Consider the following 25,458-nt stretch of genomic DNA (forward strand, 5'->3'; position numbering starts at 1 on the left):
TATATGCAAATAGAAACCGAGGAAATTAAACCCAGACTGATGTTCACATTTATTCATTGGTGCATCTTGGGTCTCTGTCTCTTCTAATAAAATATTCAGAAGCTATGTCTTTAGTATTGCTTATGCTACCATGTAAAGTAGACAAAGAACTTCAACAAAAACTTGTAGAAGCTGGAACTGCAGCTTCTTTGCTTTAGAAATGAAATATTTTGGGATTAGAAAACACCATAAAATTAAAACTTGTCATATGCTTTTTCTTGATCATTTAATAAGCTGCAGACATGACTTGAGTCAAATGACATGCGGGATGTCCACCACGTTTGCAAATATGTAATAACATTGTGGTAAAATTGAAGAGAAGTACTGGCAGTGACACATGATGATAGTAACCCTAATGAAACGCATCTCTGACCATGTAATTGCTAGAATACATATTAGAATATATATTATTGTCTTGCATCTGATCAGTTAAAGCCCACTGAGTTAATCTAGAAGTAACAATGTGAATGCAGGATCGTGCAGGGCGCACTATATTGAAATGAATATGGTTAGGAAGTAATGAACTCCTTATAGTATTACACAGGCAACATGTGTAAATAGATCTACAGGCTTGACTTGGACAACTTGCAAGTCAAGTCATTAAACCTTTTATCCATATGTTACTTTTATAAAGCATTAATCAGCATGGCATTTTCCATGTTCATTCAATTCAGTATTTGTTCCTGCATAACCTTGATTTCATACTATTATTTTTATAGATGCTAGGGGGTGGGAGTGGAGGGTGTGACTGAATTAATTGTGTATACAGTTTTACAGGGGAAACTGTAGCATATTGTTTTAATTATTTGGCTGTGACTTTGTCTTTGCAGAGGAATCAGCAGTTAAAAATTATGGCTGAGGGTTAATTTTAATAGATGGTAAGTAATGTTAAACTGCTGGAAAATGTCTTCAATATTGCTGTAACTTTATGTATGTGAAAATCAGAGGCACTTCAGACCCCAATGAAAAATCATTTGATTGCAGTTCAAATTAGATTCATTTCAGTCCTCCCTGTTATTTGTTGTTGTTAGATGTGTTGTAACTATCTGCCACATTGTCCCACTTCATGTATTTATTTATTTCAGTTTGTTAACCTGGTACATTTTCAGCCATGGCCCAGGCTCATGAGGGCAAAAATAATAAAATTACAAAAGTGGTAAATTTCAGAAATACAAACAAAAGTATTGAGAGGAGTGTGTGTACACACTGCTTTTGCTGATGGGCCCTTACAGTGTGTGATGTACTGCAGTCTTTGAATAGTAAGCATCTCAGGGAACAGTTTATTATATATAGAGAGGAATTATGATTTCTGAGTCAATATAGCTGTAATTGTCTTGTTTCTGACAGGATGGGGTGACCACTTGAGTGTCGTGTCGATGTCCAAATACCTGCAGAAAAAGCCAAGCATGCTACTGTAGTCCCAACTACATGGCTACACTTCAGAACTGCTCAGAGCACACATCTTAACTGCACTGATTTTTGCAGAATCTCCAGATTTTTGTCTCAGATATTTGGTCTGTTCGTCATAAAATCTATGGTTTTCTGGCAAATCATGGAGGATTGAAGCCACTAAATAATGACCAAGTAATGACATGCATTTGAGTTTCACAATTCGCATTCTTCCGAAAATGTATGCAAACACAAATCCTGATATTCTAAAAGCTTTCTAAATTTATAAGAGCAATATTTAAAATCTGTCCCTATATTTGGGACCTTTGCCCCTCCATTATTTTAGGCTTTGTCCAGATTTCTTGCATTAAGAAGATGAGCAGTACAGCATAGAGGGAGCACAAAATGTGCACTGTCTTACACATGCTCCATTTAGATGGAAAAATAGAAGTTTACCCTGTCCTGCTGGTCAGTTTTGTCTCTATCCCTGTATTTCATCCTCAGACAGTAATGTTTTGCATCATGGTTGAAAACTTCTAGCTTGCTAAAATACTAAATTAAATGATTTTCATTAAAGTAGACTCTCTTCAAAGCAGTGTTAGTGAAATATTTCTGTTGAGGAAGTTTCTCATTCTTACAACCATTCTCAGATGTTGGCTGGTACAAAATCTTAGCTGACAGCTGTCCATGAAAGGTCAAGCATCTTTTGCAGTGACATTAGCATTTCTCCATCTGCTGACTGTTGCTACACAGGGTGAAATATCAAACTCTTGACAACAATGTTATGCTGCGCAACCAATGATTTTGATTACTGTTTTGTCATTTATCATAAGCTTCTCGATGCATGCTACTTCTACCTGAAAGAGAATTAAGTTTCTCTCTGGTGTATCTGAATTGTATGATACTTCATTTTTAGTCCTCTGTCCGCAGTCTTTTCTTTGTTGGTAGATCGTCAAGGTTTTGATTTGTTAGAGTAAAGTTTAATTTAACTCACTTAATGGATGACTGTACCCTGCAATATTTCTATTTCTGAGTGTCCCAATAAAATGATCCTTATATTGCTGCTATTTATTAAAAAAGCATGTCTTTGTTTCTCCACCTCTGTGGCATGCATTATTATCCTGTTCTGTTTCCTAAATGAGGACCATGTTGGGTGTGAATGAAATCCAATAATGTTTCCTGTACGAGTGTATCATCCTTGCCCTCTCATCATCTATACCCCTCACTGTTCTTGTCCTTACTCCGTTTCTCCATAACCTAGGTGCATTTTATATATGTTACTGCCAATGCTTGTTTATACCTTGTACATATTTTTGAACTTTTGATTTTCGGTATTTGTTTGCTTTGTTGATCTTTATATGATAGTTGTTGTAAGTTTGGTTTTGTGTAATTAACCATCTTTAATTTTATAGGTTCATAGGTAAGTACTGGGCTAGCTGCCCTTGTAAGCCATTTTAAGCCTAGCCAGTGGGATAAAGCATTTAGGAGCTGCCTCTGTACGTTAGTAGTATATGGGGCAGTCCTAGGGTAAATTTCCTGTTTCCCGTCCATTAATCCAAGTTGCAACTGAATATAGACTGGGATGAACTTGTTTTATGTGGATGGGAAGTCTGCAGACTGCTCCAGAGCAGTGGTATCCTCTGTAAATGTACCTAACCCTCCAAATCATGTTGACGTTGCAGAAGAGGTTTAGATCCCTGCACCTAGTACATCAATTTTATTATTTTCTTCCAGATTCCCTGTAAAGATGGTCTGTGTCCAGTAATGCTAACCCAGTTAGCTAAATGTAAATAAAATAACTAACTAACAAGCTAACCTTACCTATCCCATTTTAAGGCTTTGGTCAAGGAACTCCTACAAACAGTTTTTGTAGCTCTTGGTCTGTTCCTACACATTGTGATCATAACCTATTGAGTATTTTGGACTTCACAACAGATTTTATTTGACATAGCTTGCTAGCCAGCAGAAACCATTTTAACATAAGAGATTATGTAATATCTTATGTAATATCTTAAAATAGTTAAGAGTTTGTTTAGACTAGGTGTGAGCCCAATGAATTCCTTGAGCTACTGAGATGTTACCAAAACGGATCCTATTTGCAAGTACCAAGGATAGATGCTTTTTAAGACTTCCATTTTAAAGTCTTATTTGACAATAAAAATAGTGTGATTATTGGTGCAAACTTTAGTACTGTGTGTGCATATATGTTAAGAAGCAAGTCACTGGATAGTAGAAGTACTGTTTGCCTCATGGTGCATATTTAATGCTGTTATCATTTTGTAAGTGATTTTTCTTTGCGATAGTTGTGGTGCTACCAAGCTGAGGAGGGTAGACAAGACTTCCATATCTCCAGCAACAGTCTCCACCTGAGAAGCCCTCCAAAATATCCTAGTTCCTTCCCAAATCCCCCTTTCAGTGAACTGTGCTTTTGCATCTCCTGTGGTAGATTTCTAGGGGAAATTTTTAGAGGGCTTCATGCCACCTTACTTGTCTTCTGCTAACGTGGGGGGGGCACTGGTTCTACATAGAAGTCCTCACATATTTCAAAGCTCTTCATGCTATCAAGGGTTCAAGTTCTGCTACATGTGAAGGAACCTCATTTTTGCCTCCAGAATCTGGAATTTCATCCTTTTGGCTATTAAAGTTTCTGACCTTAGGTGATGATTGGATATACTGTCTGTGGCATCACTACCCACAGTTCAAAGTATGAACCACAGCTCATGTCCACAGGTGATGAGGGAGATGAAGTATCTATGATGTCATTACCCACAGCTCATGACCACATATGTGGATGGGAATGTAGTATCTATGATGTTATTGTATTTATAATGTCACTGCCAACAGCTTGTGACCACAGGTGAGGATGGAAATGTATCATGTGAAATCAACCAACACATTTCATATCCATTTTGGGACTGAGCATGTAATTTCTATGATATCACTATCCACAGCTCATTACCATAGATGAGGATGGGAATGCAGTATCTGTGATGATGTAATCAATATCTCATTGCCCCAGGCAAGGATGGTGATGTAAAATTAGTGATCTGACTGTTCACAACATATTGTCATAGGTTGGGATGTGGATGTAGTATCTGTGAGGTGTCACTGTCCATAGCTCATAACAACAGGTAAGGTTAAGGATGTAGTAGCAGCTGTGAGATGTCATATATATGATGCCATAATCTATAACTCATTGCCACAGATGATGAGAGATGTGTTATCTGTGATGTGACTGTCAACAGATCATTACCAGAGGTGAGGATGGGAATAGGTCACCTGTGGTGTCCCCAATCATGGCTCATAGATCGTAACCACATGAGAGTAGGAAGATATAGTATCAATAATATTGCTAGCCACAGCATTTTTATATATTTATTTATTTGTATTGGTTTTCCATGGTAGAGCACTGATCTCCATGGACCTTTTTCAGACTCAGCCTATGAGCGTGACTGGTTAAGTGACTTGCTCAGAGTAACACAGGCAGTGGATGTTGCCAGTGTACTTATTTCACCACTGAAGCCTGTTGTGGTGCTTTCAGTTCTGCAATTGCTACTCCATTCTGTGGATCGGTCTTCTGAAACCTTTATCATAGGCTTGAACAAGACTCTAAGATAATTAAACTCTTCAATGAAGTACTTGCCTTCACTTAACCTGGGGAACCAGCATGCTGAAGATCACAGTCACTTAAGGCTCAGAGGCCAACATCATCTGCATAGAACAAAGATGCAGCCCTTACATCCCCAGACTGGATATTCTCCAGACCTTGGCTGCACTTTGAGATCGTTACCATGAAAAATCATAAAAAAGGATGGGGAAGGCAAGACATATGATTGGTGGAATCCCCATATGCATAGTTTGAATATATCCAACTTGACACTGAGAATGGGGACACAAGTATCACTCCTGAAATACAAGGATCAAATGTTATGTAGCAGGGATCCTGAGTGATCACGCTACTGGATCACTGCTCTTAAGACATGCCTGGGCACGCTACTGGATCACTGCTCTTAAGACATGCCTGGGCACACATTCAATCTACCTTCTCTTTAATAATTGACTTCCTTCCTGACAGTTTGCAGGTTATGTTGCATGGGTATATGGTATGCTGTGCTGATCTCCTTCTGAATTGTTCACAGGTTACATTACATAGGTATATGGTACACTATTGACACATTGTCTGTCTACGTTCTGTACTGAGACACTGTCTTTTACCATCCTTTTTCACATGTTCATCCAGGAGACTCACTGTACATAGCAGATCTGTGCATAAAATGATTTCTGCTTTAGATCATCAGTATTTTAAAATCAGCAATCCTCATCTCTTTCCTCAGGATGTGTAAGACATCAATAGACGATTTATACTTCTTTCCCCTTGGTTGTATTAGATCAGAATAATGACGTCATAGACCATATCATAGCAAACCATTCCCCCTATAGACGAGGCAACTCACAGTTTCCTCTTGTAGTTTGTAGCACCTGGATCAGAGTAACTAATGAGGTCTGGGTAATGTGCTTCAGTCTGTAGACTTATCCTTTCATAATTTTTATGTTTCTTGTGTACCGTTTTGCTGCTGCATGTCTTTCTCCATCATCACGACTTTACTTCTTTATCAGATTTGCCATATTCCTGCTTTTATTTATTTTTTACAGGAGAAATTACCCTTTCCCTACCACTCACTAACTGGTTTAGGTATTGTAAGTTTCTATCAACATGCATATTTTGAATCATCATGTGATCCATTGTACTACTTGCAGTATTGTTGCATATTTCCTTTCTGAGATGGATAGTCTGCTTCTCTGGCATTCATTCTTAGGAGTACAATGTTATCAAATACTGTGTGTAACAAACTAGCAGAAGCCTAGCTAGGGTAGGCAGAAAGGGAAGCTGCCCAAGGTGTTGGGGGCATGATTGGCAGACGCCTGGCTGTGCTAATGCAGTACCAGCTTTCTGTTCTGTGTCAGAATTTCTTAGTGCCACTACATAAATTAATGCAGTCAGTGTGACGTCTCATGCTCCTCAAGTGATAGCGAATGTAGGACATGAAGAGTGTCACATTGGGGAGCAAACTTTTTTTTTTGCTCCTCAACTAAGAGTTGAGGGGCACAAGATCAAAGAGTGGCACTGAGCACCTTATGAATCAGCCATGGCACAGCAAATTAGCTAATGTAATTTTAGACCTGTTCAGGTAAATCTAGTCTTTTCTTTTCCCACCTTCCTAAATGCCTTTCCTTTGGAGACCTAAGAGACCACCATCCCAACTGTTGATTTATATAGTCATCATATAGTTACCTACACAGTCATTAAAAACTCTTAAGGAACACTGTCTCTACTTCACCCTACCTAAAGCTACACCCATGCGCCATTTTCATTAAGAAGGTAGTATTTTATAAATCTGAACAGAGAAAGTTGTATTCTTTTCTCAAAACATTGTATTTATGCATGATGGTAATTTGCTGTTTAGACTCCATTCTAAGTGTACTTAGCATTTGGATTACTTTCACACTTCGAGGAAAAAAATATTTAATTAGTTGATTGTCACTCTGCAAGGGCAATATAGCAAATTCATGTGCTGAATCATCTAAGAATTAAAATTAATGTTTCCACCACAGATTATTCCTTAAATTCTGTTTTCCTGTTAACTTTGTCCTGTGAGATCCTAAACAGTAAATATATTATTTTCTTAATGAAAATAAATAAAAAAACAAAAGAATCTGGTACCCCCCCCTCCCATTTCACATGCATTCCACATTCCGTGGTAGATAACACTGCATATGTAGCTGTTGTAGGTGCTCAACAGTCTGCTTATAGTGTGCTGACAAGGTCATGAGAAGGCCGAAAGATGCATGTCAGCAGGTAGTGGCGGTTGTTGGCATGAATCCGTCCATAAGACTTAAAAAGGAAAAATAATATATTCAGGAGCCATATAACTGAAACAATTGATGTCCTTAAGAAGTCATTTGCATATATCTCATGGGCTTCTATTCCAGGAGGTTTAAGGTATCACACAGTGAAAACTAGCTTGGCTAGTTTTTTTTTTTTTTGTAGTTTTTACTAATTGTTTTTTCTGCGTGACATTTTTAATTTTTGGTTTTGTAAATTAGAATTTAATTTGTTTTGGGGTGTATCCAACCAAAAACAGATTATAGCCCCACATTAGATCACTTGGGGCACAGATCCTAAGCTTCTTTTCTGTGCTGCATTTGGATCTTGTCATCACCACCTGACCTCTACATTTTATTTGCTGAAATCTCTTCTCTGTTACTATCGCTAAATTATGGGAGATGGAAGCTGAAAGGACAATTCCAGCTATATTTCAGAGGCAACCTGAGAAAAGCACACTTCACCAAAGTTACTGCAGGTTGCCATCCTCTACTGAAGCCATTCTACTGAAGCAGCAAGAGCACAAGGAAAGTTTGAGAACTGAGGGAATGAATATATTTTTTCACATCTTTTAAAAAATAACTTTTCAGTGACGTGCCACTTTTGTAACATCTATACAGTTCAAACAATGTATTCAGAATTCTTTCCTCTGCTATTCTAAGACATAGGCATGTGTCTTGGACCACTTTTACTATCTCAAGAATATTTTCTTACTTGCAAACAGCTCGAAGTAATATTTCCAAATGGAACTCTGCCCCATCATCTCTTTAAGAGCTTTGTGGAGCAGAACCACTGAACATTATAGTCCCTGAATCCTGAGATGAAGCACCCCAGCTCTCCTTACCCATGAGTGATAACCCTAGCCATGATACTAACCCTTCACACTAACTTACCCCTGACCCTAATCCTGCACACTAACTTGCCTAGCCCTGACCCTAATCCTGTACACTAACTTGCCTAGCTCTGACCCAGACCCTGCACAATAACTTGCCTAGCTCTGACCCAGACCCTGCACAATAACTTGCCTAGCTCTGACCTAGACCCTGCACACTGACTTGCCTAGCCCTGACCCTAACCCTGCACATTAATTTGCTAAGCCCTGACCCTAACCACTAACTTGCCTAGCCCTGACCCTAATTTTGTACACTAACTTGCCTAGCTCTGACCAGACCCTGCACACTAACTTGCTTAGCCCTGACCCGGACCCTGCACACTAACTTGCCTAGCCCTGACTCTAACTCTGCACGCAAACATATAAAAATCCTTTTCCCTACCCATTTTGATGTCAGTCCTGTGTTGTTTTGTATGCAATACATTTTTACAAAGACATGGAATGAGCAATATTCTGCTTGTGCACAAAATCATGTAAACATTTTGTAAAGTACAAAGTAGAGCCCAACTGTAATCAATATTCTGCTTGTTTTAAACTTACACTGCCCATTTTGCACAGTGTTGAACAATGAATGTACTGGAGATGGATCGTGACCTTATATGTTTTGTTGTATGTCGTGGGATGAGCCTCAAATGTTTATTCAGATCAGTGTTCTACTCTAGTTAACAAATTAAAATAAAATAGGCTTTTATTCATAAAAGGCAGCTGTTTTAATAAGGGTCCCTATTAGAAGAATGAAAGTCCAAAATATCAAATGCTGTACACAGCAAAAATGCCAGACATCAATGTGTTTTTTGAGATCATGGTACAGTGAAGATCGGGAAATTTTCCCTTTCCTCACTGTAGTATGATCTCAGAGTTTGTAGATATAATTAGTGGGAGGGGGGGCAGCCCCCCACAGTAAAGGGTTCAATGTCTGGCATTTTCGCTGTTTACAGCGTTCAATTATATGAACTTTCGTTCATATAATATAGACCCTTTAATAAGTGCCACTGGTTTGATTTTACTGTTGTACCTCTTCACTATCCAGATTTTTACAGAATGCTCCCAGTTTTGCCTTGTATTCTTGCCCTGTCCCTCACAAAACATTTTATTTTCTGGCAAATCACAGAAGGTTACATTCAGTAAATAATCTCAGGCATTCTAGTCTCATTCTTCTTTTATTTTTGATTTTAAAATGTAATTCTTCCTATTGTTCAGAAAATGCAAGTTAATGCAAATACCTGTTGTTATATTAACTTTTTATGTGAATTAGAGTAATATTTAAAATTACTCCTGACTTTAGGTCTTTGTCCCCCATTGTTTTTGGATTTGTCCATATTCCTTGAGCAAAGAATTTGAGACGTATGTTCACTGGCTACACAAGCTATATCAAGAGAGTGTTGAATAAAGCATTGAAAGCTACAAGAAACATCTTATGTAATACAAAAAAGGATGTTCATAGCACTGCAGTAAATCTTAGAAGAAACCTTAATTATTGAGAGTACTGCAGTACGCTGATTGGATTACTGAAATGTACTGTACAGCCCTGGAAAATAGAGCAACTTGAAGGTTTTGAAATTTACAGTATGCAGTGAATATGCGTTTAAAAGGTTCATTCTAGAGTTCTTTTCCACAGTTGTCATGATACTTAAATACAGTTTGTAGTAAAATAATCCCTGGTATTCTGAAACACTGGTTATATGGCCATACAATTGAATCAGCTAAAGTAGAATGATGTTCGTGTCCCCATCATTAAAAAGAAAATGGTTAGCAGCGAGTTTTTGGGTGTCAGGCCGACTGCTTCTTGACTATCTTTAGCTGCTGATGGGCGACTCTGCTGTGGCAAGACTTAGTTTCTCAGATCACTCGTCTTTTTCTCCTAGTTCCTCTGGTGCAGCACCTATAGGGAACTAGACATGTCCTCTGCAGCTGTAGGGATTTCTTCTGTGAGCCTGCCAGAAACACTATTGCCAGTTGCGTGGGAAGGAGCAAATTAAGTTCTACCACAGAACAAAAGAAGGGAGCCTGAATTCTGGGATAGTGTGCCTTTTTCCAGGGAGTCCCCCAGGAAAATAAAATAGAAAAATTTCAAAGCCTATCTCCTCCTATGTCAGTTTCTACTGTCAGGGAAGACTTGCTGGAATTTGCTTGGGAATTAATTTTTGCTTTTAACTTGATTAACTCCTCTTTTGGCAGAAAAATCAAGAGAGTTTTCTTTGTTATGGACTTGCAATTTCTGCTCTTCTGCCTGAAAATCAAAGGCGAATGTTGTGCTTTGGTATTTCCTTCATAAGCTGCAGATTGTGATTCAGAGGAAAGTGTTGTTTTAGATTTCCCTCCTGAAGACCTCTCGTTTTCTTAGACTTTAAATGAAAGAGGTATTTTAGTGGGCACAAAATTAAGTTTCTATTTCCCAGCAAAAGTATTATGATTTGTTACAGCTGAATTTTCCACAACCTGCAGATGTCCAGCCTAGAGGATGGTTTTCTGACAGCTTGCAGTTTACTTCGACACTCTCCCTTCCTGCTCCAAGAAAGTCTGATGGGTTGTACAAGGTACCCAAGACTCACAGATATCTGTTTTCTAACTGTAAAGCAGACCCTGCAGTTATTTCCTTATCTAAAATGCCTTTAAAAAGATTGCTGATAACCCCCATTCCCTCTGACAAGGATGGGAAGATGTTTGATCATTTTGAGAAGAAAGTATCTGCTTCTTTAGCATAGAATTTTAAACCACCAGGCTAACGTTAAGGTTTTCATTCAGTCTTTTGAGAACATGAAACCTGTTAACCTTCCCTTTTCTAAAGTAAAGAATTCTATGAATGCCTTCAGATCCTTTACTTGTCATGTAGTTAAGCATGTTTTAAGGTGTCCCAATGACACTGCTGACACTTTCACCAGAAGCTGCTTCTGGCCAGTCATGAGAAGATTTGCTTGGTTACATTCTCAAAATTTACCAGAATGTTGAGTGAGAGTTTAAATTTTACCCTGGGCTAGGAGGTCCTGGATGGCCATTCTGCATCTGAGATTCTTAAAAAAATAAGGGGAGGGGATTGATTCAAGGGGGTAACACAAACCTTCCAAACTTTCATTCTTAAAGCAAATATTTTTTTTCTTTTCACCTCAACTCCCATTTTTAGCAGTTTAAGCAGCAAGGTGCCAACAAACATGATTTTGAAAAAGCAGTGACAAGAAGGCTTCACAAAGAAGGGGAAAGCCTGTCAAAATCAAAGACAGTCCTAAAGGTCAGAATGAGTGTCTCTCTTCAGGTTCCTCCCTAGGGCAACAGACCACAAAGACTACAGTCTCAGGGTATGCACAGATCTAAACAATGGAGTGCTCCCACCTCACCAGCCATGCCCAAGGACTTGCACCCCTAGGAGGAAAACTCGCCCTGCATGCAAAAAACTGGGAGTACATGACCCAGGACTGATGGGTCTTAAACATTGTATCCCAGGAATACAGATTCTACTTCTACTCACTGCCAACCCCAAGCAGGTTGCCAGACCTTCCTACAACTAGTGGGCAGAGGCCCCAAAACAAGTACTTTCTCTTCTCAGTATCAGGGCTATTCAACCTGTTCCAGCAAAGCAAAGGGGACAGGGTTTCTACTCCAGACTGTTTCTGGTGCCCAGAAAAGATAACTCTTGGCACCATGTCCTGGATCTGTCAATTCTCAACATCTTCCTGGTGGTACCAAAATTCAAAATGCTTACACTCCAGCAGCTGCTAGCCAAGGACTCCTGGCTGGTCACCCTAGACTTAAAAGAAGCTTATCTGCACATCCCCATAAGGGAATCTTGCAAGAAATACCTACATTTCAGGGCAGGCTTGATGCACTATCAGTTCTCTGCACTTCCCTTTGGATTATTTACTACGCCCAAGGTATTCACAAAGTGCCTGGCTCCAGCCATTGCATACTGCAGGCAAAGAAATATTCAGATTTACCCATACTTGGGTGATTGCCTGATTCAGGCAGACAGTCAAGAATTGCTACTTCAGCACCTGATGTTTGTAAAGAGACTCCTAACTTCTTCTTCTTCTAACTTCATCAACGAAAATAAATCACATCTTGTACCTGGCCAAAGGATTGTATTTCTGGGAGCAAGCTTGAACACAACTTCCCAGATGGCATTCCTCACTCCAGAAAAGCAGGTTTATTTGACAAATTACTTAAAATTACTGGCCACCAAAACCCAGCTATCTGCAAGGAAAAACACTGCAAGCCCTAGGGTTCATGGCCTTATGCATTCTCCTAATTCCATACGCAAGACTGCATATGAGGAAACTTCAGTAGTACTTAAAAGGTCTCTGGTGTCTACATTGTCAGTACCTTGAAACGGTGATTCCTATCATTCCTTGCCTAAGGACAGAGTTCCTTTGGTGGGCAGCGGCTTGCAAACACAACAAGGGACTCCCTTTCTCTCAACCCCTTGCCTCCCAAACCCTGACAGCAGATGCATCAGACTATGCATGGGGGGCTCACATGGCAGGCAAATGCATTCAAAGCAAATGAAACCCAGGACAGATTCACCTGCATATCAATCAAAAAGAAATGTTAGCTGTACAAAATGCAATGGAAGCCTTCAAATACCTTATCCTTCCAGGACAACTCTTGATAAAGACAGACAACACCACAGTTGTGTGGTACATAAACAAGCAGGGGGGAAATCATTCCTACCCACTCTGCAGGTTAGCCATGGCTCTGTGGAACACAGCCTTGAGCAGTCAAGTGCACCTGGAAGCTCAGTTTCTGCCAGGCAAACAAAATTCACTGGCAGACGACTTAAGCAGAAATCTGCTGGACTCACACGAGTGGAAACTGGAACCCAACTCATTCAAACTTCTAATCCACAGGTGGGGGACCCCAGAGGTGGACCTCTTTGCTTCCCCCCAAAACCATAAATTGAGCAAATTTTACACCAGAACTCCCCACAGTTAAGTATGAAAAGTGGATGCCCTATCCTTTTCATGAGAAAAACTCTCAATCTATGCCTTTCCTACTCTGCCCTTCCTCTCAAAAGGTACTACTCAAGATCAAACAGGACAGGCCAAGGACAATCCTTATTGCACCAGACTGGCCACGCCAGCACTGGTACCCACTCCTACACAGTCTGACAGCAGTGTCACCCTGGCACCTACATCAGACCCCCTTTCTGCTGTCTCAGCAGGAGATACAGATTTTGCATCCTCAGCTGCAAACCCTGAACCTGGAAGCCTGCTTATTCCCTGAATACATCACCAGCAACCCTCAGCAAACAGGTGCCAGATGTCATCCTTGAGGCCAGGAGGCCTAGTACTAGGAAATCCTATTCAGAAAAGTGGAAAACATACTGTTCTTGGAGCCAGTCTCAAAGAAAGGACACCGCTGTGCCCACTTTACTGCAAATCCTAGATTATCTAGCAGAGCTGCTCGACAAAGGCTTATCCTTCTCATCAGTTAAGATTCATGCCTCTGTCATCTCAGCCCATTACAATACTGAGCCACCCTCTTCTCTCACCCTGTGATCAAACAGTTCCTGAGAGGAGCTAACAATTTAAGACCCCCAAGGAGAGCTCCCACTCCTGCCTGGGACCTTAACTTTGTACTAGAGAAGCTCACGCTTCCCCATTTTGAGCCTGCTGCTACAGCAGAGTTAAAATTCCTCTCTTGGAAAACAGCCTTACTTCTAGCCATCACTTCAATAAGAAGAGTGTCTGAGTTACAGGCTCTTATGGTTGTGGAACCCTTTATCTTCCATGCGGACAAGGTTTCCCTCAGGACTAACCCATCATTTATGCCCAAGGTGGTATCCAGTGTGGCTTTAAACCAATCCACCCATTTACCAACCTTTTTTTCCTAATCCTCAGAATAAAGGGGAAGGGATCCTGCATTCCTTGGACTTGCATGGAAGCTCAGGTTCTACCTTGACAGGACTAAGCCTTTCTGAAAAACTGACCAGCTGCTAGTTAGCTTTGCTACAAGGGCAGAGGGCAAGGCCATTTCAAAGCAAACCATTTCCAAATGGATAGTACACTGCATCCATTTCTGCTACAAACACCATGGAAACACCATCCCACAGGGGATCAGAACCCATTCCACTAGGGCTACCTCAACTTCTACAGCATTTCTCAGGGGAGTCCCTACCAGAGATATCCTGGAAGCTGCAACCTAGAGTTCTGTACACACCTTCACCAAGCATTACCTCTTACCTGTCTTTTCTAAATCAAGAGCTAGATTTGCCACAGCAGTCTTACAAGGCCTGCTAGCCAGCCTTAATACTTCTTGACTGCCTCCACCCTTCCTCAGCTTTGGGAGTCTACCCAAGTGTGCTGACTGCAACAGTGAAACATGAAGAACATAGTACAGTTGTGTAAACTTACCATAAATGTAGATGTTCACATGTATTCACTGTTGCTGTCCTGGTGACCCTCTCTTCCTCCAGCCCCCTTGCTACTCTATTCTTTCTACTGTTACTCTTTTTGGCCATATCTTATGGCTGTGGTATTTACTTTTTACTGGAGGTGTTCCACACCATGTAATTGCTTCCTATTTTGGGGGCTCATGACATCTGGGGCAAGAAAAACTGATGTAATGGCGTCTACTGCATGTTTTATACCCCTGACGACCTGACGTCATGGAAGAGGTGACAGCATCCGACGCAGAAAGCCAAAGACTCTGGTATTCAGGCTGACTGAGGGCTACCTACAGGCAGATAACCCAAGTGTGATGACTGCAACAGTGAATATACTCGAATATCTACATTTATAGTAAGTGTACACAACTGTATTTTATTCCAAGGGTGTCATAGGTAAGTGCCTTCTTGCCAGGTGGGAAAAGGGTTTTATTCAGAGAGTTTTATGGTGCCAAACTCAGAAGGAACTTGGAGACCAGTGATAGATCTCTCCTTTCTTAACTCAACCATTTGGTCAAGGTCCCAGACTTCAAAATGTTAGCTTTCAGAATCTTTTACATCTTATCCCTTTACTAATATTTATGGTAAAGCTAGACTTAAGGGGTGCTTGCAACACATTCCCTTTGGTAAACATTTCAGACATTTAAAATTTTGTAAACGTATCTTACACTGTCAGTTTTCTGTCTTACCCCTTTGGGTATCTTGTGCTCCAAGAGTATTTACCAAGGTCTAGCTCCAGTAATTGCTTACTGCAGACTTCAAGATATTCACATTTTTCCATATTTGGATGATTGCCTTTATATTTATAGACTTTTGTTTCCATTTGATAAGATTCCTTAATATGTATTCAGAAACTCCTTCTCAGCCTGGCTTTTCAAGCAAATTTAGAAAAATCCTCTGTCATCCCTTCTCACAAAATATATATTTTTTTGGAATGCCTTTTAGAATCTGCTCTGGGAAGAGCCTTTCTTCCTCCAGACAAAGTTGATGTTTACTGAGATTTCTTAGTGAGATTTTCTGAACAAATTCTGATATCTGTCAAAATTATTTCTTGGATTCTGGAATACATGGCCTCTATGATTCTCACAATTCCCTTGGCCAGACTTCACGTGAGGGAATTCACTGGTACCTTTGTTCAGTCTGGACTTGACATCAATACCCTTTATGTTTTCAGATTCCAGCCCCATGGTTTGCAAGAAGGGAGATACTGTAGTGGATGGACCAGTTCTCTCTCATTCCAGTTTTCCCCTTCCCCATTCCATCTCCTATTCAGTCTGTTACAACAGATGTTTCAGACTTTGCATGGGAGACAGTGTCAAAAAGAGTGAAAGTTCAAGGTCACTGAACAGACTGAAGTGCATCAGTGTCAAAGAGATGATGGTATTAATAAATGCTATCAAGGCTTTGAATCACCTCTGGTCTCTAGGACCTCTGCAAGTTATTACAGACAGTATCACAGCTGTGTGGTACATAAACTGGATGTGGATTATCCAGTCTTACACCCTTTGCAGATTTGCCACAATAGCCTTGGAGGTAGCAACTAAACTCATTACGACTTCGTAGGCTTCATAAATTCTGTCAGAGCAAAATATTGTAGTAGACCATCTAAGCATGAACAGGGTGGACTTTCCTGAATGGAAATTGCACCTAAGGGCTTTTCAGGATCCAGATGTGGGGGAATACATTAAATAGATATGTTTGCCTCATTTCAAAACTCAGTTAAACAAATTCTGTTCCAGGTCTCCATGCAAACAGGCCAAGACGATGTCTTATTTGCATGGACAGTAATGATTCCAAATTCAGAGATTGTGGTACTGAGTCCCTTTAGGCTCGGCAGTAGTTGTTCTCCCTTCTTTTGAAACTGGCAAAGGAAATGACCACAAGTTTCCCTACAGATTGGATTTACTCATTCAAATAAGGCTGTTTGATATATCCCTAACATGAAAGCACTTCAGCTGACTTCCTGGATGATAGAAATTTGATACCTTTTAGGCACCTTTTACCTGAGGATATGCATCAAGTACTGACTGAGTATAAAAACGCTTCTAACAAAACATGTATGTGCAAGTGGAAATGTTTTTCTAGGTTGTGCCAGTTCACAAACCAGGACCCTTTTAAGGGCTGGTTGCATCATTTTTTTTTTGGTTTGTGTGAGTTGCTCTCCTCTGGCCTTTCTTACTCATGTTCTTCGTGTTTCACTGTTGCAGTCATTACACTTGGGTTATCCTGCTGGCAGGCTACCCTCAGTCAGCCTGAATTCCAAAGTCAAGGTCCAGCGTCAGTTGCTGTCGCCTCTTCCCTGACGTCAGAGCGCCAGGGGTATAAAAGATGCAGCTGATGCCATTTTCTTCAGTCTTTCTTGCTGCGCGGTGCCCAAAGCATAAGCAGTTCGCAAGTGCCGGTCGGCCGACTCCTGAGATCTTCATGTTCGAATTTCAGATCTGAAGTCTTCTTCAAAAGCTAAGTACCCCATTGGGGAAACTTTTTTCTTGCTCCAGACCAATGTCAGAAAAAGTTAATAACTGTATTTCTTGTGGGAAGCAAATACCTCATAAGGACTTTCATTCTTACTGTATTCCTTGCCTAGGGCCTGACCACGGCGTTGCTAGTTTTCGGTTTTGTGCTAGATTTAACCAATGCATGATTAAGCGTCGGTGCGATTTTGCATTACACTATTTTGGTAGAAGATTTAATTATACAATGTCGTTGGATAGCCATCTGACTACTGGAATTCACAAGAAATGCAAAGAAAAAGAAAAGGATAAGCATCCGAGGTCCAAAACCGACGACGAGGCTTCGTCTAAGCCGGTCGCCGGTTCGCCGGTTCTCAGTGAGGCACCTTTGCAGCCCCTGACGCCCGCTACTTTAGACCCGCAGGCCGCTACCGACTTCCACGTGGAGTCAACTAGGCCACTGGAAGCTCAAGGTATTGGACCTTCGGAGACTATTCCCTCAGATGGGTCCGGAGCCGCTGAGCAGGCATCGGCTTCTGAGGGTGTTTTCAGACCTACTCAATTATACATTAAAACGACTTCAGCTTCAAAGGCAAAGACTAAAGCACCTTTAAAGACAAAGAAACAAGTACAACAGCCTCATGGACAGGCCTCCATGCTCAAAAAACAGATGGTCAAAATGGCCAAAGACCTAATTACTTTGATCAGGGGTTCCCATCCCCCACCTGATAAAAGGCCTAGGCAAGAGACAGAATATGAATCTTCAGATCAGGTTTCCATTTCATCTGATTCCTCTTCTGATCAGGAATACTCTCTTCCTCCCTATGAGGATTCTGATGCTGAAGAATCTATCCCTTCAGCCTCTCCTCCTGAGGAGTACTCTTTGAGGAAACCTTGCATGCCATGAGGGAGCATTTTCACTGGGAGAGCCAAGATTTTTCAGAATCTAAGAAAAGGCTCAGAGACTTCCTTTTACTACCACAACACAGGCCCCTAGCTATTCCACCTGTGTTAGACATTGTAGATGATGTATTTTCAGAGTCCAGTCTGACTCCTGACTCCTTACCTCCAGCTCCTGTTAAGCCGGACATGTACTACAGGGTTCCTGACTGTCATAAATTCCTTTTCAAAAACCCTGCTGCTGACCCAGAAAAAATCTATCAGGGTCCCAAAGGGGTCAAGGCTTCCACTGCAAAAAACCCCTCAGGCAGGGATTCTAGGGCTTTGGCCAGATGGGGAAAAAGATTTACACTTCTGCGCAGAAAACAAAGAAATGCAGGATTTATTGCATGCAGCTGAACAAGTTGGAAAACATACTTTGCAATGTGGTTTTGATTCTTTGGAGGCCTCCTGCAGGGCCACTGTTACGGGTTCTGTAATCAGGAGGCATGCTTGGTTAAAGGAACAAAATCTGCCTGATCATGTCAAAGCAAAATTATTAGATGCTCCATTACAGCATGATACCTTGTTTGGTGTTAAATCAGAAGAGGTGTTAAAGAAAATGGAGGACAAAGCTAAATCTATGCAAACAGTTAAGGATTTCTTACAGGTACAGCCACCTAGATTTAGCAGACACTGGCCTACAAAGAATTGATCCTTTCCAGTGTCAGACAGACCACAAAGGGGCAGATACAGATGCCCAAGAGGCAGATCCCAGCCCCAAGGTTCGTACAGGTCTAAACAATGGGGTGCTTCTACCTCCAAAAGTGGAGAAGACAAATCACAGCCATAAATGAAACAGTCCCAATGACTTCCCCCTGCCTGCACCAAGCACTTATCTTCTGGCAGCACCTTTAGGGGGAATACTAGCACTTTTTTCTCAAAATTGGCACATAATAACCCAGGACAAATGGGTCCTATACATAGTGTCAGAAGGCTACAAGTTTCACTTCCATAACCTGCCAAGGACAAACGGTTGGCCAGACCTGCCAAATCATCAGTGGGCAGAGGCACAAAAGCAAGTCTCATCCCTCATGGACATGAGGGCCATTCAACAAGTACCAGAGCAAGAGCAGGGACAAGGATTTTATTCAAGACTTTTCTTGGTCCCAAGAAAGGACAAGACCTGGAGACCAGTACTGGACCTATCTATTCTAAACACATTTCTGGATATACCAAAATTCAAAATGTTAACTCTACAGCAGCTTCTGCCCATGCTGGGCAAGAAGGCTTGTCTTGTGACTTTAGACCTAAAAGAGGCATACCTGCATGTCCTAATCAGACAAACATGCAGAAGATACCTCAGGTTCAAAGCTGGCTCAATGCACTACCAATTCTCTGCACTGCCCTTTGACTTATCTACTACACCTAGGGTCTTCACAAAGTGCCTGACACCAGTAATTGCATTCTGCAGACAAAGAGGAATACAAATATATCCTTACTTGGATGACTGCTTTATTCAATCAGAGAACAAGGACATTCTACTACAGCATCTGGTGTTTGTAAAGAGATTTCTAATAGGCCTAGGGGACACAGTCAACGAAAAGAAATCAAAACTTGTACCATCTCAAGAGATAATATTCCTGGGTGTAAGCTTAAATCCAACTACCCAGATGGCTTATCTCACGCCAGACAAACAAAGACAACTGACTACCTATTTCAACCTGTTGGCAACAAAGGCCCAGTTATCTGCAAGAAAAATTCTGCAGGCATTGGGCTTCATGGCATCCTTCATTCTACTAATTCCATATGCGAGACTGCATATGAGGAAACTTCAATGGTACCTAAAAAGTGTTTGGACTCAACATTGCCACAGTCTGGAAACAATCATTTCCCTCATTCCCTGCCTGCAACAGGAGTTTCAATGGTGGGCGAAGGCTTGTCACCAAAACAAGGGGTAGCCATTCACTTTACCCCCAGCCAGACAAACATTAACAACGGATGCATCAGATTATGCCTGGGGGGCCCACATGGCAGGAAGGTGCATTCAAGGCACACGGTCCGCAAACCAAATGCATCTACATATCAATCAAAAAGAGATGCTAGCTGTTCAAAATGCCTGACCGCCTTCAAGGACCAAATTCATCTGGGACAACTACTGATAAAGACAGACAACACCATGGTTATGTGGTATATAAACAAGCAGGGAGGCACTCATTCCTACCCCTTTTGCAGACTAGCCATGAATTTGTGAGACACAGCACTGACTTACCAAGTTCATCTGTAGGCACAATTCCTGCCAGGAAAGATAAATACTCTGGCAGACGAACTAAGCAGAAACCTCATGGGTCCCCACGAGGGGAAATTGGATCCACAAGTCTTCAGCATGATAACAAGGAAATGGGGATGCCCAGAGATAGATCTATTTGCCTCTCCTCACAACTACCAACTAAAAAGATTCTGTACAAGGACTTATCACAGACAAGCATGGAAAGTGGACGCTCTATCTTTCAGCTAGAAAAAATTAGCAGTATATGCCTTTCCTCCACTGCCTCTCCTCCCCAAGGTACTCCTAAAGGTCAGACAAGATAAGCCAAAAATGATACTGATTGCCCCAGATTTCCCCACCAGTACTGGTATCCAATTCTAAGGAACTTGTCTCAATGCCCGGCTTGGACCTTACCTCAAATACCTCATCTACTATCCCAACAAGACAATCAGATCCTGCACAGCCAGCTAAAGACCTTAAACCTGACAGCATCGCGGATAATGTAGTCATACAAAACATGCCCCTCACTAAAGCTGTGATGGATGTCATTTTGGAGGCCAGAAGGCCTAGTACCAGAAAATTTTACGCTGAAAAATGGAAGAGATTCTGTGCCTGGAACCAGGCACAAGGAATTGACACAGCTGTACCAAATATTCCTCAGATTTTGCAATACTTAACTGAGATGCTGGACAAAGGCCTATCCTTTTCATCAATTAAAATTCATGCCTCTGCTATTTTGGCTCATTACAATACAGAGCCACCAATCTTTTCTCATCCTTTAAGGCAGTACCTCAGAGGAGCCAAAAACTTAAGGCCTCCAAGGAGATCACCAGTATCTGCATGGGACCTCAATTATGTCTTGGAAAAACTCACCCTGCCTCCTTTTGAGCCAGCCCCTACAGCTGATATAAAGTTTTTATCTTGGAAAACAGCTCTGCTCCTAGCAATAACTTCTGCAAGGTGAGTCTCAGAGCTACAGGCACTCATGGCTGTGGAATCTTTTATCATTTTTTTATCCAGACAGGGTTTCTCTGAGGACAAACCCGACATTCATGCCTAAGGTTGTCTCCAGTGTGGCCCTTAACCAAGCTATTCATCTGCTTACTTTCTATCCAAACCCACAGAATAAGGGGGAGAGAATTCTGCATTCTTTGGACATACACAGACAACTACGCTTCTACTTGAACAGAACCAAAGCTTTCAGAAAGACGGAGCAACTACTAGTGGCATATGCTGCAGGATCACAAGGAAAGGCGATCTCAAAGCAGACTATTTCTAAGTGGATAAGCCACTGCATTCATTTTTGCTATTCACAACATGGCAAGCCAGTGCCTAAGGGCATTAGGCCACATTCAACTAGAGCTGCAGCCACTTCAGCAGCCTTCCTCAGGGGAGTACCAATCAAAGACATTTTAGAGGCTGCTACCTGGAGTTCGGTGCACACCTTTACAAAGCACTATCATTTACCACCCTACTCTAAATCCAGGGCAGGCTTTGCCACTGCAGTTCTGCAGGGCCTCTTAGCCGCTCCTAATGCTATATTAGCTCCAGCCTCCCAACCGTAGCTTAGGGATTCAACCCAAGTGTAATGGCTGGAACAGTGAAACACGAAGAACATAGTACAGTTGTGCACACTTGCCATAAATGTAGATGTTCGAGTGTATTCATTGTTGCAGTCCAGGTTACCCACCCACCATCCCCCATCTCTTTGCTGGAACTTATCTGCACTTCTCTAATCTATACAACCTATGTGGTGTATTTGCTTGTAGATGAAGGTATAATATATTTTGGTGCATGCATGTTTTATTGGAATATTTTTTAGCCTACCCTTTTGGGGGCACCTGACATCTGGGGCAAGAAAAACTGAAGAAAATGGCGTCAGCTGCATCTTTTATACCCCTGGCGCTTTGATGTCAGGGAAGAGGTGACAGCAACCGACGCCGGACCTAGACTTTGGAATTCAGGCCGACTGAGGGTATCCTGCCAGCAGGATAACCCAAGTGTAATGACTGCAACAGTGAATACACTCTAACATCTACATTTATGGTAAGTGTACATAACTGTACTTTCTATCAAGATTTTTGTTTATCTGCCCTTATTTGCACCAATACCGGTTAACCTCTTAGCACGAGAAATCTTGACAAAGACAAAAATAATTGGGGGGGAGACTAAATGGCCAAAAATAGGGACATTTTAAATACTTCCCTTATAACCTTAGAAAGTTGCTAGAATAAACATTGTGTTATCATGCATTTTCTGAAGGATGTGAAGTCTAAAACCCAATTGTCTTAGTGAATTCAGTGCTCACTGAGTTGCCAGAAAATCACAAATTTTATGAGGACCAGACCGAATATTTTAGGCAAAAATCTGGACGTTCTTTGAAAATCTGGTCTGTTGATAAGTATAAATCCATTCCTTTCTTCCTGTCCTCAAGTTAAGCAGTTTTTGAAAGGGGTTTTAAATGTTACTCCACCCATAAAACAGGTAGGTCCTCCTTCAACTTAACTTCATGCTGGAAAAGCTTACTGTCTCATCAGGCTGATTTGAGGTTCTTAACATGATAAGTAGTATTACTCATTGTTACCAAAACAAAACAGGAAATGAGTCATAAGCTCCTATGGTTGTCAACCCTACCTCATTTTCCACAAGGACAAGGTTTCTTTGAGAACCTTAAAGAGGTGGTTTCAGAGTTTACCTTGAGCAACTCCAGTAATCACCCTGTCTTCTTTCTAGAACCAAAAATCAGGGGAAAAGAATTTTCCATACTTGATATCCACAGGCATCTCAGATACTACTTGGACAGAACTCAGACCATCAGGAAAGTCAGTCAGGTGTTTCTTATGAACATAAGAGAAGAGAACAACCAGTGTTAAATCAGACAATTTCCAGATGGTTGTTTCATGCCATTTCTTTTTCTAACTCAGTATAACAGGCTACTTCCAGGCAGGGTTAGGGCCTTCTCTACCTGGGCATTGGTTTCTTGTTTGGCTTTCTGGAAAGGGGTAGACTCTAGAACCATTCTAGAGCAAGCAACTGGGTTCTCTCTATATACTCTTACAAAGCCCTACAAACCCGATTACCTTTCCAGGTCCAGAACTGGTTTTGCTAAAACTTCTACAGAAGCTCCTGGATTCTTAAACTTTTTCTCTTCCCCAAATTTTTCCTAAGTTATAGTAATCGACCCAAATAGCTAGGTTATTGCAACAATGATCCAATGGTGAACAGAGTACAGTTCTGTAAGTAAAGTTGCCAAAGCAGTAGATGTTCTAAGTCAGTTTTGCAGTAGCAGTCCCTTCCTTTTATTCCCTTGTTTGTTTTTTGATGCATTGCCAGAGTGTGGATGGATTTACCCTTGGGGGTACATATATTCATTGCTTTATATTGATTAGTTCTTTCCCTGGTATTTTCTTTTCAGGGATGTAAACTCTCTTCTTGGAGCAGGAAAGCCCTGAAACATTTTGGCTCTCTTACTGCCTGTTATTTGGAGCTGTACTTGAGTTTTTGGCAGTTAGAGCAAGTGGAAGGAATAAGGTAGTTGTGTGATCTTGCAGGATTAGATGGGCTGTAAAACATGTTTTTGTGACTTTTGTATGCACACACTGGGCAAAGTTTAAATACATTTGTTAATGGTTATGCTTTATCTTCTCACAGTGTGAAGTACTTTGCAAAGTTGTGCTCTTATTTTCTGTACAGTTTATAGAGATTGCCAACTTTAAATTTCTGATTCTGTTGCCCCTACAGTATCTTTTATTATTTAGCCATTTTTGGAATATATAATTTGACTTTTTCCAAGTCCTTTGGCATCATTACTGCTGCATCAGGTGTTTGTTTTTTGTTGACAATATTGGGGATTTTCAAAATTTTTATTGGAGTAATTGCGCTATACATTTTCAGTCATCTACTTATTTTGCTTTCTCTATCCCATTTTTATATCTGAGAAAAATGTTCCAAGAAGAATTGGCTGTTACTGTACCTTTGGGACCCCATTAGTAATCTGTCAACCTTGATATGTTACATCCTGTTATATAATCAGCAATTTACACCTTAAATTACATATGGATTGACATTCAGCACTTCTGATGTATAAATTATTCTTTTATAGGAAGAAATGGCAAAAGCCTAATCAAAGTCAAGATAAGCAGTACTAAGTGCTATTACCTCTTTAAAGAAATGGTTGGTCCAATTTCCCACAAAACTTCCTGTTCTCCAAACCACCATCAGTGTCTATTTTGCATAGTTAGAATTATTTTAACAAAGTTACATTTTAGTGTGTGTGTGCAGTGGTGGTGCTGCGGTAGCGTTGTCGCCTCACAGTAAGACGCTGTCTGGTTCGATTCTCAGCTAGAGCATCTTCTATGTGGAGACATGCGTGAATGGGCATACCTTCGTTGAAGGTTGTGTGTCAGGGCTGGTAACTCGGCACGAAAAATCAACTACCAATCATTAGTGGACCGGAGTTCCGCTGTGGCGACCCCTAACCGGGGAAAAGCCGAAAGACGCAAACAAACATTTTAGTGTGTGTGTGTGTTTATATATATATATATATATATATATAAGCTTATTTGCAGATGTATGTGTGTGTGTGTGTGTGCGTGCGTGTGTATGTATATATATATATATATATATATATATATATATATATATATATATATATATGTATATATATATGTGGAACTGTGTTGTTTTGTTTATTATACTAGTTCTCCACTCTGCTGTCCCATGTGTAAAGTATATCTAGACTGTTTGGAAATTTATCCTATTACAAATTAGGTTATGTAAGGGGAAATAAACTTGACCCTTTGGTCTTCATAATAAATTATTTGACATGCATAAATTTTCCACAGTAGCTAGGCATAATATGCCATTTATCAATATGTGTCGGATGACAGGGTCATAACTCATCTGTGGCATATCCATAAGTCAGTTACGAAGAACTTACATGCTCTGATAAATGGAGTGCTCTGACTAAAGCAATTGTGTAACCTATTTTAGTAATTTAGTTTAAATTGTTGTGTTTACAGATGTGTTGCTTTCACAAAGAGCATATTCCATTTCTGTTTTACTTTACTGCTGTATTCTTCAGAGCAACATAGGTTAACGTGTTGAAGTGAAACACTGTTTATGTTCCTTTCCTGTTTGCTAAAGGCCTTATTTTGAACCAGCATAAAACTGTAATGAAGGGTTTGGACCTTTATAGCAGTGATAAGAGCCTTATTACCATTTTAGACAGATACTTTTTCTTTTTTTTTCTTTTCTCCTTTTTATTGTTGAGTTATT

At 40.7% G+C, this 25,458-nt stretch overlaps 1 protein-coding gene across 8 annotated transcripts in view; it reads left to right on the top strand.

The window, feature by feature from the left end:
- PLEKHA7 (pleckstrin homology domain containing A7) overlaps positions 1-25,458 on the top strand; it is a 2,079,953-nt gene that overhangs the window by 107,376 nt on the left and 1,947,119 nt on the right. The gene's annotated exons all lie outside the window — the stretch shown is intronic.

Source organism: Protopterus annectens, chromosome 9.part0, assembly GCF_019279795.1.
Source record: "Protopterus annectens isolate FY-2018-M chromosome 9.part0, PAN1.0, whole genome shotgun sequence".
NCBI lineage: Eukaryota > Metazoa > Chordata > Ceratodontiformes > Protopteridae > Protopterus > Protopterus annectens.